General features: G+C 37.2%; 1 long non-coding RNA gene across 1 annotated transcript in view; it reads left to right on the top strand.

The window, feature by feature from the left end:
- The window catches only part of LOC124216528 (uncharacterized), a 47,899-nt gene extending 33,809 nt beyond the window's left edge, over positions 1–14,090 (top strand). Inside the window, exon 2 of the long non-coding RNA XR_006882625.1 lies at positions 13,064–14,090. This is a non-coding gene — a long non-coding RNA (uncharacterized lncRNA). The remainder of the gene's footprint in view (positions 1–13,063) is intronic.
- Positions 14,091–17,678: the final 3,588 nt, after the last annotated feature.

Below are 17,678 nucleotides of genomic sequence, written 5' to 3'. Positions count from 1 at the left end.
TGAGGTCTATAAATAGATCGGTATGACTAAAAAGCTCCTTTATTCCATCCCCAGCACATTCTTCGAGCCTCGTCCAATTCACGCCCGATTTTCGCTCACATTTCTTGATAACGATTAACGATTATTTCTAGATCGTTAGTCGTATCTGAACTTAAATTTATCGGCATGTTTTTTAAGTCTGTACATCGATCAAAGATCGGTATAATAATCGAAATCGGTAAATTTTAGATACCGATTTTCACTACCGATTTTCACCGCTAATTCTCTTTACCTAATCGTCGTGCATGAAAATGGAGACAAATATGATCGCGATAATCGGGCGACTCGAATCGTAGATCGAGATTGGATGGAAGAGGGGAAAAAGTATAGCATTACGCGCGTGTGAGGATCGGTTCCGAAGTGTGTGCAGGGTGGCGATGTCGGATGGATATAAGGCGGGGAGGTGTTACCTCGGTTCTTGGGTTGCCGATCGGCGTTATGATACGCCGGTATGATTATCGTCGTCCATACATGTGTACAACGCGGGTGAGTATTCGGATGGGATGGAGGTTCGCCAGGGATCGGGGAGAGGCGAATGCATGATGAGAGGAGAGGAGAGGAGAGTGTCTTGAGTACGAGAGACGGCCGACCGAGAGTCGAAGGGCTGACCAACCGGTCTCGCGATCGCGGTCCATGGCTGGTTTACTCAGTCAACGAACTCTCCAGCTTCACGTGACACTGACCCCACACCCAGGGTAAACGTCCCCATACACCATCCTCATTCGAGGATTATTAATTTGGCGCCACATCGTGCTCGACTGATGAAAAGTTTTTCAAAAAAAGCTCACCGATTTCCGCAGAACCGATCAGTTTTTAATTTCCCACTTCGAGCCTTCGATCGGTGGCTGCAAATAGTCATGTGTAGAAGATTCAGCCTCCGCTGCAGGATTGAAAAAAACTTTCAATCTTCCACCATAGTTCTTGATACCGATTAACGATTATTTCTAGATCGTTAGGTATATCTGAACTCAAGTTTGTCAGTATATTTCCGTGTCTGTAAATCGATCGAAAATAGGTATATAAATCGAAATCGGCAACCTTCAGATACCGATTGAGGTAAAAAAAAAAACAAAAAAAAAAAAAAAACAAGTTTTAGAAAAACTTCTGAAATTTCCTGTGCAGGTAGAAAAAAAAATTTACTACTTACCGATTTCTCGATTTCTCTTCTTTCTTAATTTCTTTTTCCCAATACCTTTGTTCATTCTCGGATCTTGACCTCATCAAAGCCATGTGATGATGACGACGATATTGAAAATTATTGCGCACAAATCGTCATGCAACAAGTACGTACATTGATAATATATAATCGTTATGTAAGGAGATTACAAAATTGAATCTGACACGGTATAGCAAAAACTTGAAGCAACTTAATACGGCGTGCAGATTAATCGTAACAAGCGAGTCACGACGATAAGAACGACGACGACGACGACGACGACGACGACGACGATGATGATGATGATGATGACGATGATGATTTTTCTTACTCTTCCTCTTTTTCCTCTCCTCTCCTGCCTCTGGGTGAGAATCGAGTCGAGTTTAATATCCACCTGCGAAGATCGAAGGGCGGCAACGCGTTTACGCCGCAGACGAGCAACTTCGCTCTAAACAAGTTTGCGCGTATTTTTCATTTTGCAATACGCCGCGTACGTAACGCAGAAATCTATGCACGTTCAACGCGAATAGGTATAACGTAATATTTGCGGCTCGGCGATGCCGCGAGGAGGTTGGAAAACTCGATAAATTATGTTAATTAAAATTATAAATAACCGGTAATTATATAACTGAACGGCATCGCATATCCGTCTCATGTGAAACCTCGGCGAATTCAGCCTCGGGCTTAGCGCCATTATCACGATCAGCATTAGGCATCCTCATTACATTTAATTTTGATTTTAATGGAAATATCTCGGTATCTGTTATTGGTCCAAAGTTGGTACCTTGAGTTTTCGAATTTACCGTTCTTTGGCGGTTTATGCAGCAAGAAATTTAACGGAATTACCTAATTACTAACCAAGCTGTACGTTTTCATAGACCGAATTTGACACTCGTAATCCTGTAACGGTGTTTTTTTTTTTTTCTTCCTATTTTTGGAGTTAATTGTTTTTTCTTGTGGGCTTATTTTCGGAATTCCTGTCGTTGTTAAGATAGTGAATGTTAGAAATCGGTTATACTCGGCGTTATTTGAGGCATCGTCAATTAAGATCAAGTTCATCAAGATTTCTGCACATCTGCATACAAGAAATTATATATTATATTATACTCGATGGATATTTTTTTGCAAGATATTTTTATTTAGGTGAAAATCACGTACGTGTAATAATAATAATAATAATAATAATAACATGTCATAAGCAGTTATTACAGAGCTTTAAATGGGCTTAAAATTGGCAATGTTTCGGCTCTTGAATATCATTTACGGGTGTATAGGTATATACGTATACACATATTATGATAACAACAATGCTTTCCACTCGCAATTGTAAGAATTTTCCATACAAATTCGACATACGACGAGATGTACACAAGAACTAACGTTTCACGTCGAAAAAAAATCGCATAAAAATGAATAAAATAGTGAAGAAAAAATGGCGTACGACGGATTAAATTTGGGGACAACTTTTACATCGTAATTACGTACGTATGTATGATTGTTTGTTAGGTCCTTATATTGTTGTATTTTTTTTTTTTTTTTTTTTTTTTTTTTTAGCAAAAAAAAAATTGAAAGCAAAAACTACCCTAACATACGCAGTGAAAATAAAAACAACTCGGATTTTCCCATTACATTATCTTGAACACCTGTAAAATTTTCCGTTCGATAGAAAATCTCGCGGCCCGATCGCTGCAGAGGGTTGATGAATATTGGAAAGGGTGGGAATTAATGATATCCAGTCGAAGCGATACGCATCGAGGGTCGTCAAAGGTAAGAGGTCGAAGGTGAAGTCGGTTCGGGTCGCCCAAGGGCCTCGGTAAAATGCAAATGAAGTTATACCGGCGCATTATTCCTGGCCCGGCTACGCCTGGTCGATACTTATTCGCCACATACGGAACAGGTTCGCGAGCCTTTCGAGCCCTCAGCCTTTGGGCCGAAGGCCAAGGAACGGAAGGGAAGGGAACGGAACGGTCAGCGATGGCCAAAGTGGGACGCACGCAACCCGTCGTCCACCTCTTATCAGGGCAGCGACTCGCCCCCCCCCCCCCCCCCCCCTAGATTTCTCACTAATCACCGTCCCGACGTTTATTTTTTTTATTTATTTCATCCCCCCCCCCCCCCGTTTTTGTATACCGAGAGTTATCGGTAGTTATTGCTTTTTTTTTCTTTTGTACCACCATAACGCGAAGAAATCTCTGAGATATATATTTTTTCGCTAATTTCCAACGTCCCGTTTCACCGTTTTAATGGCAATCACCCCGAAACTGAAAAGTTGAGTTTTCGCTAGATCTGAACGTTTTGAAGTTTGGAGAATCATATCCAATCGTTTTCAGACGGACGTCTCTGTCTGTGTGTATGCGCGTGTATGTTTGTGATAAATTTTTTTGACCGACGATAACTTGTTTGACATAATTGTTATCTGAATCGACGCGGTTTTTTTAAACTTAAAACTGATTAGATTTTGGCTTTGGTCGGTTCGGTACTTTTTTAATTATTTAAATATCAAAATTCCAAAAAAATCCAATACAAATGATGAAATTTTGAAAATCGATGAATGGATTTGAATGAAAATTTGTACCGCGATGTTTTTTTGGTCGATAATCACGAATCTAAGGTCAGATTTGATCCAAGGACTTTGAAATCGTTAACCACGAATCTGAATATATAGTTCGAAACTCGAATTGGATATAATTTTTTTTTTTCTTTCTTCTTCTCTATGTACTTGAAATTCGCAGTGTGAGAACGGAAAGTTCTAGGACTTGCTCATGGCCAGTCAAAGGCCGCTGGTTTTATATGTAATACAAATGTCGTAGGTATGTTAAATATCGTTCACACCGTTATATCTGGCAGATTGTTTGAAAATAATTCGATGGTTTTTCGTAATTTTGTAACAAGAAATATGAAGTGTTTGATACAACTTGCCGAATTGCATCGATATCGTTGGCGGTCAGAAAATAGCAATAACGCGGAATTTACTCTCGAGAAGAAAGAAAATCTGTTTCAGTGAGTTTGTGGAAAATGTGCGTCTTCGGGATAAAATCCACCAGAATTTTAGCAATTTTAAATCGAATATAAGCGAAGCATCGATATCGATGAATTTTTGTTTACAATTTCAGTACTCTTTGTTTTCGTATTTTCTAAAGATATCAAATTTACGTAGCTTACGAACAAAGTAATTTGATAAATTCTCGATGCGGGATTATCCGCAGGTGATAAAATTGTGAAGAAAAAAAGTAAATAAATTTTTTTTCTGACCAATCTTCTTAAATCCGGCTTCGAGAAGACGGCAATTATTTTCCAGAGCTTCTGAAATTGAACATATCGAAGCGTGGGCATTAAACTAGCCGATACAAACGTGCGTTTTTTTTTCTTTTTTTCTTTTTTTTTTTCTTATCCCGAAAGTAGGGTGAAGGCTCGATTTAATTCGGAGTCTGACAGCGCGTTGCATATACATATAAGGAGTGATTGATTATATTCCGTGCACACATGTTAATAAAAACACGATTGTGAAACCATCGGAGTAATGGGTCCCTGTGCATACATATATTATGTAAAATTGTAACCGTATACAACGCGATTACATGGGATTGGCTGTCAACATTGTGAAGTGTGCGATAGGTTGCACCCATGTTATAGAATCTGCCCGATTCCCTCGCCGATCGCCGTTCTGTAAACAACAAATCCATTAAAGTATTAACGGTAAACCGAGGTATTCCATTATCTGGTAGTTGAAGGCGGGCGGCTTTGACCAGCCGAAAAAAATATCCCATTATCGAAAAACCATCGTTATTCTGGCACTGAATCCAATACCGGTACCCATTTATCTCGTCTAGCGTCTCTAGAAGATCTGATTCGAAAGTGAGAATAATTTTCGACCATGCGACTTGTGCAATTATTCCTGTAACATACGATTTTCGAAATTTTGACGTCTTCGAGCCAGTTGTAAAAAATTTTTTTGCAGTGACAAAGTACAAGTGTCTTGAAAAAGAGCAAGATGTGTGTACAAAAAGCACTTTTCCGAACCGCCCTGATATATTCAATAATAATAACAATAATAATAATAATAATTTGCACTTTGAGTGAGACGAAAAAGTATCTAAGATAAAAATCAACATTACGCATCCGGGTTTTTATTATGTGCCCAAAAGGCAGTAAATTTCGGATTACAGTTGGGTCGGTATTTATGTATGTTGTTTTTATGGTTTTCTAAGCCCTTCTTTTTTGCCGGTAAAATGTTCAATTAATTTAATTAACATCCGCGGTTCAGCGAATAACTTAATTCCGTACATTGTATCGACTTTTTGCAGCTGTTACCAACCACGCGATATAACCTACACGCGTGATATAGGTATACATGTGCGCAGATACGTACGAGGCCGATGTTTCTCGTGTATTACATGCATACAGACAATTTTACTTTCCCGCTGCAGGCCTAAGGCTCAGAATGCTAACCAACAGGCTGCCATCCCAATTTCACTCTTCGCATAATGAAGGGTATCAACTTGTACCAACATGAATGAATATTATTATGAAATAAATATATATATATTGTATATGCTGACGTGTTTCCATGCTTCAGTTATGAAATTTCTGCAGGTCAATCGACAATGATACAATATATTATACATATATATATTATATACCTACTGTGTAACGTTGATAACGAAATGAAATTTGAAAGTAAAGAAAATTGAGCGAAGGGTGTAAGGATTGTGAGAAATTATAAAATGCTACAGTGAATTCTTAGAGACGTGTCGATATATAAACATAGTAATAATAATAATTGATGCTAGTATTATTATATTCTGCGGTTTGTGGGTTCGCTGATTACGAATCCGAAATCAGATTTCGATAATTCAAGGTGGCTGATTCGATAAATTGAACGAAAATTCGAACTTTGATTGTATCCGGTCAAAAAACTTTCTGCAGGGGTTTTCGGGCTCGTTGATTGGATTGGCCGTACGATATTTTCAAAATCTGATCTCAGATTCGTAATCAGCGACCCCAAAAACTCCTGGACAGAGTTTTTTCTACGGATTCGATCGAGATCGAAATTTTGATTTTTTCAAATTCGATATCAGATTCGTAATCACCGACCTCGGACTTGTAATTTATTGAAATAAAAAGAAAAATGTATAAAAATAAGAATAATCCTTGCTGCAGGTTAATACCTGCAGGATATTGAAAAGTTTCGACTCGCGTTGCAGCCGGTATAACGTATAAACCATAAAATATTCGGGGTAACGCGCGCGGCGTTTCCTCCGTAGGTTTTTTCAACCAAAGGAAGCAAAGGTTAATCAGGCACCGACTGTCATTGTGAGTATGCAGAATAGCGTAAGAGTCGCGAGGGCACCTTGTAAATATTCATTTTTCAACGCGGAAACGCGATGATCCGATGGCCCAGCTGGTGACTCGGCTATAGTTGATCATGCCGGTACTTTTACGGGGTAAGGTAGAGAAAAATTTTTAGCGACAAAAATCGCCAGTATTTACCCTAACTTTGCCGATGTTCTAAAACATTTGAACAATCAATTTTAGTCTGGAAAGCTGAGAGAGCTTTCTCTGCGACCCTTAAACAATGCCTACAGAAATTTTTTATTCATTTTATTTTGATTTTGATTTTTTTCAAATCTTTCATCAGGTTCCTTCGGAGGGATTATCGATCCAAGATCGAGGGATTGGCAAGAACGCGACGTCGAAAAAAAAAAAAGAAAAAAAAAAGACGTCTCACGACGATAGCCATAGTTATTATTCTAGTGATAAAATGGTTTCAACCGCGAATTAAAAATGGCGTTGCGAAAATTCCTCAGGTCCGCCCTCGTTGCCGGGGGTAACGGGTTTTGCGACGGGTCGTTCGAGCGGCAGGGAAAGGAAAGGAAAGGGGAATTGGGGGCGCAATGCGCCACTCGCGATTCCTCCCGCCATAATGCACATCCGCAATAATCCGCCGCCTGCACGCGAACCCTCGAATTGTGCACGCCTTGTACGTACGGTATACCAACACGCAATTCCGCAAGGTGCATACAAGTAATGCAGCTCATGGCCGAAGGGGCGACTCGAACCCTGCTATTTTTTGCCCTTTCATTTTAATTCCTCTTTCCCCTCACTCTGTTATACATGTATACCTACTTCCTTTTCGCTTTTACCATGCGAAACATAGCGTACAACACGTGTCTAAATATATATAATATATATAAAATTATACATACATATATATACATGTGTGTGTGTGCGAGCGAGTAAGGCTGCAGGCAGCCCTTTTTGCCCGTGCAGTTGAAATTGCACCGCGTTGGCTAGTCGCTCGTTGCAACGGATCCGGACGGACGCGTTTCCTATCCGTTCCGTTTGTCGTTTGCATAAAAAAAAAAAAAAAAAAAATTTGCTCCAACTATTTTTATAAATTGTTTTGTTTTTGTTTTTTTTATTCTCTCTCTCTCTCTCTCTCTCTCTTTTTTTTATAATCTTCTCATCGCACACTCGGTATCCTCAGTTTCACTTACGTTAGATCACGTTGTTGTTTAACGATATACTGTAAGCATATATTTGTTAACAAAGAGGAGGGATCCCGCAACTACATATATCCGGAATCGGAGAGGAGATGATATTTTACATAAATATCGACGCGGAAGACAAATATAATGCGCGTATTATATAAGTATTATAATAATCTGATTTGAATGAGTTACGCTCTGATCACGTAAGTTGAAATTTTTTCTACTTATTTTATTTATTTATTACTTACTTTTTTTTTTTGTAGAATTTCACACTTGTTCAGCAATCATTAATCTATGATCGTGAATACATATGTATATTTTTTTTTAATTTTTCATTGGCGGAAGACTTTTTGTACCGGATTTGTTCGATAGTTTTGTTGCCGATTGTATTTTGCTATATGCGGAATTATGGTGAATTCTTTTCTTATCTTGCGTGAACGGATCTTAACACTTTGTTGCGAATTGTTCTATGTGATTTTATTATGTTAATATAAGAAATTCTGCCAATTATAATTTCACACAAACAACAAACTTGCACGGTTTAAATTCATCGGATTTCGTCTTCCAAAAAAAAAAAAAAAAACGAAAGTAAAAGAAAAAAAAAATATTGAGCTTAAACTATACGTTATTCCATATTGTGAACAATTTTTTATTTTATTTATTTTTTTTCAATAGTATTTACGCGGCGAGTTTATCCTCGCTTCTTCATTGGCTTTCTCTTCCTCTTCTTCGACGAAATTAACGCTCGTTTTTCGTAGCTTGTCGAATGCGTCAGGTCCTTTTCTAGTAAGTAAAGTAGTAGACAAGCATTCAAAGTTGAACAACAATGTCGAACAAAAATACGAACTAACATCAGAGCTAGGTAAAAAGGTTCGGATAATTCAACCTCTATACATATGTCGTATATTATAAAAGTATAAATTTCGTTTTCGTTTAAAGAAATGATAAATAAACGAATGAAAAATTTCTTCACCGTTACGGTGAAATGAATGAGAATTTAATTCATTCAATTCAGTTTATATATTCACTGTTCACGCTACGAGACTTGACTTCTGACTGCTTTTTGGCCCGTCGCGTCGGTAACTATACAATATTCTATTTGCACGGGAATTCGAGTACCGGATGATGTTCAATTTGTTATAAGAAACACCATTTCTTACCCTTTTGTAATCACCTCTGTTGGGCACCCGGTTAATTCTTTTCTTCTTATATTCTTCTCATTTATCAAACACTCAGGGACACTTGCGATATATATATTTTTTTCTCTGTATCTATTTTCTTTCATCTCGATCGTCGTTCTTTACCTTTATTCACTCTTCTGTGAGAACGTGTCAAAAGCAAGCTGTAGCTGCTTTTGTATACGTGTATTATTATCACTGTTATTATATTCTTTTTACTTTCTTTCAGTCTTTTTTATCCTCTCGTTTACTTAAACGACAATTTTTATTTTCTCTTCCCTCTGCAGGCCGCAAAAAGAAAGTCGTAATCTCAGATATTACGGAAAATTGAAGTAAAAAATTATACCAAGCGCCGTACAAGGCCAGATAAATACTGTCAATAAATTAACAATAAGACTTCAATTGACACGGAATTTAAGGTATACAAAAATTTTACTGATGATATTAATTTTCATTGCATTCGTTTTTTTTCTATAATTACGTGAAAGAAATCAGAAGAAGTTTTGATAGGATATTAAATTCTATCGTTCTTATTTTTTTTTTTTTTTTATTTCTACGGTTGAACGTTTCGACGATTATATATGTTTCACACGTATGTGTAAAAGTAGCCTCATTTATGCAGAAGTAATTTGCGTATAAAATTTTAACCATGCATATATATCGCTTATGAGAAACTTTCCGGAGTTTCTTTATTTCACGAACCATGTTATGATATATTTTAATTAAGACTGGTATTACGCAGCCTGATTACGGTCTTAAACAAGATAAGAAGATCTACGTTCAGTTATACATACACCGAATACGGTGAGTTAATTACTATTTTATAACATACGATACGGTGATAATTTTCAAAACTTGTGATATCGTTGAACCAAGTGTTCGATCAATGATGAAATAAAATTGACGAGAAGAGAAGAAACAGGAAAAAAAATGTATAACCGTTTGAAAGTCCGTTATAAGAAATAAAACGGATATAAATTATAGGATTAGAAGTCGAAACGATTGTCGGATAGAGTTGGAAAAAGTTGAAAAATAAAAGTAGGAAATGTATATAAATCAGTAACGAACTTGATGATACTAGGAAAATAAAAAATCATTAGCCCTAAATCATCGAAAAGTTAATTAATTATCTGCGCAATATAGTTTCAATTACCTACACTTGTACGTATATTCGTGTCACGAGAGAATTTTATGGCCGATGGCATTTTAATTGTTTGTTTTACACGTGTGAATGCCACGAGATAAATATATTTTGGTCGATGGCACATTTTATTGCTTTATTTGTTTCTTACTCTGTTTCGTACAATATCTAGAACCGTGCCACGAGTAACGATACAATTGGTCGATGGCAATGCGTTGAGCGATTGAGTTTCTGCATGTTAGAAAATGGCTAAAAAGAATTTAAAAGAAATACTGATTCCAACCCTCTGCCGACACGATTTTCACGATACCGTAAAGAAAAAAAAGAAAAAGAAAAGAACAATGATTAAACACTAGTAATAAAATTAGAAATATGAACTACAATTTCTACAGTAGTTTCTTATACGTATTTAAATATTCAGTCACCGATTTTTTTGACTCGTGGCTAATTATTATGTAACGAAGAACGAACGCTTTATCCTCTATTTTCTTTACGTCACATGAGTGGCGACACTCGAATTAATAATGTGTGCCAATCAAAAGAAGCCGGTATTTCTCATAAACGATAACTCTTCACTCCAGTAGATGGAGTTATTTTTAACGTTTTGCGAAAAGTATACGTAATCGCGTATTCGTATATTGTGCATACAAATAGGGTATTTATTTTATTTCATTTTGTTTCCTCTTATTTTATTTCATTTTTTCCATCAGAATTTCGAGATAAGGTTGGGTCAAGTCTGCAAGCTATGCTGCTTGTAATACATTTAATATGTGTAACGTAATACGTAAGAAATATGCTGTAATACCACGAGATTGATATCCGCGAGTCGATGGCGCAATTTCTTCACTCCTATTCGTTGGAAATAATAATCTTTCAAGATTTCTTGCTCTCGTCATGATTTAATATGCTTTGGGAAAAAAAAAATCCTCAGATGTAGGTTACGTGAATAATTCATAATTAGTTCTTACGAATTACGAGGAGCATGCAATTTCTGTTATGTGGTATTTAGCCAGTTGATAAATTTTTATTCTCAAACTAACGAAATTTCTTCTTTCTCGATTTCATGCACCAATCATACCGTTGATGAGTTGATCGATACGATTCTTGATGGAGACGATAGAAATTCTGGTAAGCCTTAAATAAATATTAAGCCGAGTCCAAATCGTGGCAGTAGATATATAATTCCGATTCTGCGTACAGATTCCGATACCGACATCTTACCGACATTTTTAGCCGCTTTACAGCTCAAACACAAACCCTTTTTTCAAACGCACCTTATCCTCGCACTGTTCAACCTTATCGATCATCGGTAAAATGTCGGTATCGGAATCTGTACGCAGAATCGGCATTAACATATCTACTACTCGTGGATTTATCCTTTGGATAACGATTGCAATGATCCACCGACGTGTAGAAATTGCGATACTGTAATAAATGAGATCGATTTTCAAATGAAATATGTTGAAATGAAAGTTTTTCGAGACGCAGAACGAGATGCAAGAGATTTTGCGCTATTTACGAGTATCCGTGATGCCGCATGCGCGAGCTTCTAGATCCCCTGTAATCTCCGTAAGTTGGCAAGGGTTATCGGGTGATACGAAAGGGCGACGCGGGTCTTTGGAAGCCAGCGAGTAAACAGCCTATCTCATTATTATAACCACTCGGATAACAACTCTTATTTTATACGTATATTATATAGTTTATGTAAGCTGTCATCTCTCGGACCAATTAAAAATTTTTGATCTATACGTGTAATTATAACGTGTTTATGCGTACGATTATACGTGAGACTAGATGTGGATCGCATGGATATTAATTCGAATTTATGTACTCGGAGCCAATTATTATTGAGATGCACGGCTGTTCTTCTTTCTCTAGGCATTTCAATCTTGAATCTTATCCCGTGCTTCAACTTTCATTATGAATAATAACGAAACTCACCGATTATTATTCGTTGAAGATGATGAGGTGCTGTAGAGGAAAAATCAAGGCAAAACTCAAAATAGAGCTAGAGAGAAAGAGAGAGAGAATTAAGGATAGAAATGGCATTAAATAAATTCCGTAAAATGTATAAATTGAAAAAGATTAATTGGAAAGATAATTTTAATTACAGTGGTTACAGTGGTTTATTATGTTTTTTTTTTTTGTACTCCAACTCAAAAATACAGTTTTAGATACAGGGTGAAAATTAATCACCAGTATGTACACCTAACTATATTTTCTCCAAATTCCAACAATATTTAAGCCGTTATTGTTACGATGCCCGTTTTAGTGGAATTTTAAAAATAATGATCAGTCGCCATCCTATAGACGGTCGATAAATCATTGAATTCAAAATTCATTACGCAGTATTGATCGAAAATGATTCAACTATGAAGACAAATTTAATCGCGTTAAAAGAACGCCCTGTATATATACAGAATGATTATCTAACGGCTGATTGGTCCGCCGTCTGTTACAATGTAATGCGCATGCGCCAAGATCCAAGAGCAGTTGTTTGCCAGGGTGACCAACCATCGTGAACATAACCTCAAAAATTTTAAATTTAACGGTTCGCGTATGCGCAATACGTTGTCGCAGACGACGTACTCTGCATATAATACCTCGTTCATAGGTTACAATTAACCCATTCGCTTTATTGTACACTACAGTCTACGATCTCGATTTTCGTTGCTTACAATTTTCGCGAGAAATACCGCACGCATCAAACAGGGGTAAAATTGTCTAACAAATCAAGTGCCACTATTTATTTCGCAGAATTGTTCTCACAATGGGAGAGAAGCGCAGATTTCGAAAAAGAAAAACTCAATTTATAAGACATGTCCAAAACATCTCAATAATCGTGCAAAAAGTATTTCTTTACTCAAACAAAGGAATCCCGAGTCAGTATTTTCATATTAAATTGAACGGTTTAGCAACAAGTTTATCACACAATCATCGAACAATACAGATATACGTACAACTTATTCGACGTTTTACGCAAGGAACTTTTCGTTGAAGGAAAAAAAAGGTAACGATTTTTTAACAAGACAAATTTTTTTTTTTTTTAAATCAACAGCTTTTCGAAGAGCGTGAAAAGCCGAGGGGGAACGCGACGCCGGGGATAAAACAGCGGCGGTAATTCCGGATGAAGCCGGTGCGGAGCACCTGCCAGATCATCCGGACATTTCGACGGGTGGTTGCAGCTTGGATGCAGCCGGCGCAACGACTCTCTTCTCTCCGAGGAGATGCTGGTGCAGCTGAGCAGCTAAGATGTGACGTCACGGTGGCCGCCCGGTCTCGGGACTAATATGGCAAACCGGTCAACCGGTCTGACGATCCCCGGTTTCGAACCAGCTCCTCCTTCACCGTCTGCCGGATAACTGTTCAAAAAGATCGGAACCATCGCGCGGCATCGCCTGCTTGCTCTTTAACGTCAATTTTATTTTTACTTTTACGTAATAATTGCTCGATTTCGGATTTGTTGCTAGACATCGCAACCTGAGTCGTGAAAAGTTACACGATCGAAAGATGCCTACGACATTTTTTATCTTAACAATTATCTTTTTCTTTCTTCAACAAACAATTTCCCCGATCATTTTTCGTTACATGGTTTTCGAGTCTTACTAGTTCAACCGTTGTTACAGTATAATTGATTACTAGTGCGGTATTGTTCAGCCGGAATTGGAATTATCACTTTTCTCAGACTCATTTTTTTTTTTTTTTTTTTGAATATAATTGAAACACCTTTGGCTGGCAATTGTTCATTAATATTACATTTTATACTTCTTCTCGTAGGAGGTAGAATGTGTAATGAGCTCCGTTTTTTTCTTGCATAGTCTCAAGAACTGTAATAAAATTTGAAGCCTGATATCTTGAGTCCGAAAATTCGATTATCAATATTTCGGAAAACAATCACAATACGTGACTGGGAAAATGTTTATACATTGTACATATAATATTTTCACTATTTTTTATTCAAAATTGATTCAGACCGTTTCCATTCACGGATGACACTGTTGTAATAATTTATTTATAAATAACCTAGAACCTCAAGTTACAAGTACGAGGGAATAAAATGTTAATAAATTTGAAGAAAAACCGAAGCAATCGGTTATTTTCAATTCTTTCGTTATCCATCTCTATTAAGCCGATGAATAATTTCTTCTCCCGCAGAGTTAATCATTGGCTCATGCTCTGCCAAGTTGGCAATAAGGATACGGAGGCCAGGATAACGTCTCGTTGGGACGTTGATCCCTGCGGAGAAAAAACATATTGTACACACGTGGGCACACACGTATAGCTATAAGGAGGTGTGCCTAAGGTAGTTGCATTTTCATTCACGCTGCGTCTCGGACAACTGGTTGAATAATTTTTTCTTTTTTTTTTCTTTTTTACTTTAAATGTTTTTTTTTTCAAATCCATCTTTTCTTTACATACGTGAAAAGAATTAAGGCACGAGAAAAGCGCGATGAAGAAGAAGGGGCTTGCAAATTTCAACCTACGGCAATCCCAATCACGCTGATAAACGGCACCGTATCGAAATATTGCGCAGTATTCGCGGATAAAACGGAATTTCGTTTCTCGAGTTATAGAAACTTGAATCTCTCCTATTTTTATGGAACGAAAATTGCCGAACGGAATATACTGATATCTGATATCGAAAATGCATTATTATTATCCAAGATGTAATATTTATTTCAGTATATCTTGACAGGTGTAATTTATCGATTGAAAAAACATTTCATTGTTCTAGAAGTAAACTTAATTATATAATATTTTTTTTTCTATCATCCCTGGTACAGGGTAACGGGTTATATTCAGCTTCAACTCCATGATGCGAATTTCCGCCATCTTCCGGGATCCGGAGGGTTGGTCCATAGGGATGCTGTGCGATCCTCCCCGCCTTCTCTTTGATTGGAGAGCTGCGAGGGGATCAGAATATGGAGTCCCTGCTTCGTCCTTCTCAATTCCAGTACAATCACTGTATACGGCACATGCGTACGGGAAATTGTAAGGACGAAATGGAGAGCAAAAAAAATGGCGAGATTCGGTCGGAGTGAAATTTCGATGCAATTTTGGAGAATTCTCTGCCACGTTGGGAAGAAAAAAAAAAAAAAAATTCAGAGCAACAACTGTTCAGAGAATTCTGGAAAACCTGGAATTGTCATGGTACAAAAAATGGTCGCAAATTCTGGAATAGTCAGAAAAATGTCAGGGATTTATGCGGAAAGTTAGAAAATCGTATACTATATATTTTTCTCATACAAACATGTCCCACAATTTTTTTTTTTTTTTTTTCCTCAAGTTTTAGGTACATTAAATCGGATACAAATTTTTTACCATCGCCGGAAGGTTGTCTTCAAACTTTGAATATTCCTAAATATTACCTTACTTCGTACTTTTTTTTTTCAATTTTCTATTACCAATTCATCCGAATTGGTGAGGGAAAATGACGAGATTTTTTTATGGAAAACTTGGAAAAGTCACGGAATTTTGTGGTGGAGATTTAGTGGCTACCGTGAAAAACCATTGTATACCTGCATCCCCGATGTTTCTTATCTTTTACCCATGAATCCGAAGGCAGTTATTTAGTCGTCGAATTTCCCCAGGCACGAGAATGTGTATATGTGTGTATAACACACACGATATCACGCGATCTCATTTAGACCATCGGGAAACCACACAACGCCTACATAAACGTTCAAATTATTGGATGGTTATATCAGGGGCGTAATAAATGTGGTGTTGCAATAGTTTCGCTCTTTTATTCTGTTAAGGATTATAATTATTTGTTTCAATCGTCTGACTGAAGAGTTAGGAAAAGAGATGAAAATCTGTTTGGAAAATCTCCAGTAGTTTTATTTAAAAATCACAGTTTCGCATTACAACTGTATAATACTGTGTAACGGATGTAAGATATTTTCAATGACTTTTGAAAGAATTTTTGAAGATCTGAGTCTGGAAATATTGAAACGGGGTTAAACGGAAAGTCTTAGTTTAATCGTTTTGAACTTTCTAATTGCATAAAACATTTTTACAAACTGTGAGTTTCTCGGCTTATGCTATTCGAATATCTTCACATTTGTGTAGTACTGGTTGAAAAGTCGTTAATTAATTTTTATGCATTCGTAATAACACATTATTAATCTTTGACTCAAGCGCTTTAAGCACGAGAATCGTTTTGATTGTTTGTTATTTTTTCCTTTTTCAAACCTTCGAATCTATTTGAAATACTTTAAGAAATAACGATACGATCGTGCCGTCGTTAGAAAGTGGATTTCGCTCATCTGTGGCCAAACGAATATCGCACAGAGTTTTAATCTACATATTTCTCCGCGAGGTGGGGTTTGAGATTATGTGTTTCAAACAACTCGATTACCGCCGTATGCGTCAATTTATCGTTCATAGCTGACCAGAGTCCACTTCCTATCCCCTGAACGACCACATGCCAAGATATTTAGAATCTAAACCGATCTTTTACGAGAAAATTAACGATTCCAGAGGGAAATTGAGATCGGAATTGTGGTTTTAGGCGGCAAACATTGGACAGGAAAGAGGCGATAAGGATCGAACGATACGCCACTGCAATTGGAAGAAACGAGGGAGTCGTTTTGACTCGTTAACGAATCGAATAAGGAGCGTCGACGTCGGTTGCGACTAGACGAGGACGAGGCTGTCGCAGGGCGCGGCTTCGCTTCCTTCGGACCGTTTCAGGATCAATACCTCAGCCACCGTTCCAAGGCTCCGCGAGTCTCGCCCCGAATCAGCTCCGAACCTACAGCCGGCTAATACCATTCGTTAGAGGAGTTGTAACCCCTTTGGAAAAAAAAATAAAATAAAAATGTTATCGCCGTTTCTGATCCGTATTGCCGGTTCGTTTCCGATTCGTAATGCCCGTTTACTCCTCGGGGAAACCCTCCAGTGACTTTGTCACAGTTAGCGATAGCCACTTGGCTAAGAATAATCGATGCAGAAAAAAAAAAAATAATCGAACATGACTTGATAGAATCGGTAAAAACCAATCGATTAATCGGTCATTTCGTATTTTTGTGAAACGGTGAATTTGAAACCAAAACAGTTTTTTCATCACTTGCAGTTTCGTTTAAAATTTTTTTTCAATTTCGATTGTGAGGAAAAATGATCGAGTCGGTCGATTGATCGAGTTTGAAAAATTATCGATTATACTCGATTGATTGGGAAAAAATAATCGATTTAATTGAAATTCGATTATTTTTAGTCATTATTAACCGTCACCCGAGTATCCAAAGCTCGTTGAAATCGGCTTAAAAGTTCGGTTTACCGACTTCGGACTGTAGTGAGATACAATTCGGAGAACGCATTGCTTGGGACGTTGGTAATTATCAGGTCGTTAGTCAGACAGGAAACCAATTACCTATTATCCAGTCGACTAAACCACTGGTGAAAATAATGTCTACGTCAAACTAATGAGAAAAATTGCAGGTCGTAGAAAAATGTGGAAAATAGCAGAAAATCTTAAATAAAAGCGTCAAAGATTGGAAAGAATCGTGAAAAATTATAAAAATCTACGACTTGCTACGAAGTATCATAAAAATGACATATTGCGAAGTGGATTGAATTTTTTTTGGTTCTTCCGTTGAATTTGGTAGAAAACTACCGGAATTAACGGAAAATTGTTAATATCTACGACTTTTTATAAAAGATCATTTTAA

This window comes from Neodiprion pinetum, chromosome 4, assembly GCF_021155775.2.
Source record: "Neodiprion pinetum isolate iyNeoPine1 chromosome 4, iyNeoPine1.2, whole genome shotgun sequence".
Lineage (NCBI taxonomy): Eukaryota > Metazoa > Arthropoda > Insecta > Hymenoptera > Diprionidae > Neodiprion > Neodiprion pinetum.
This window is presented reverse-complemented; position numbering and strand designations above follow the sequence as displayed.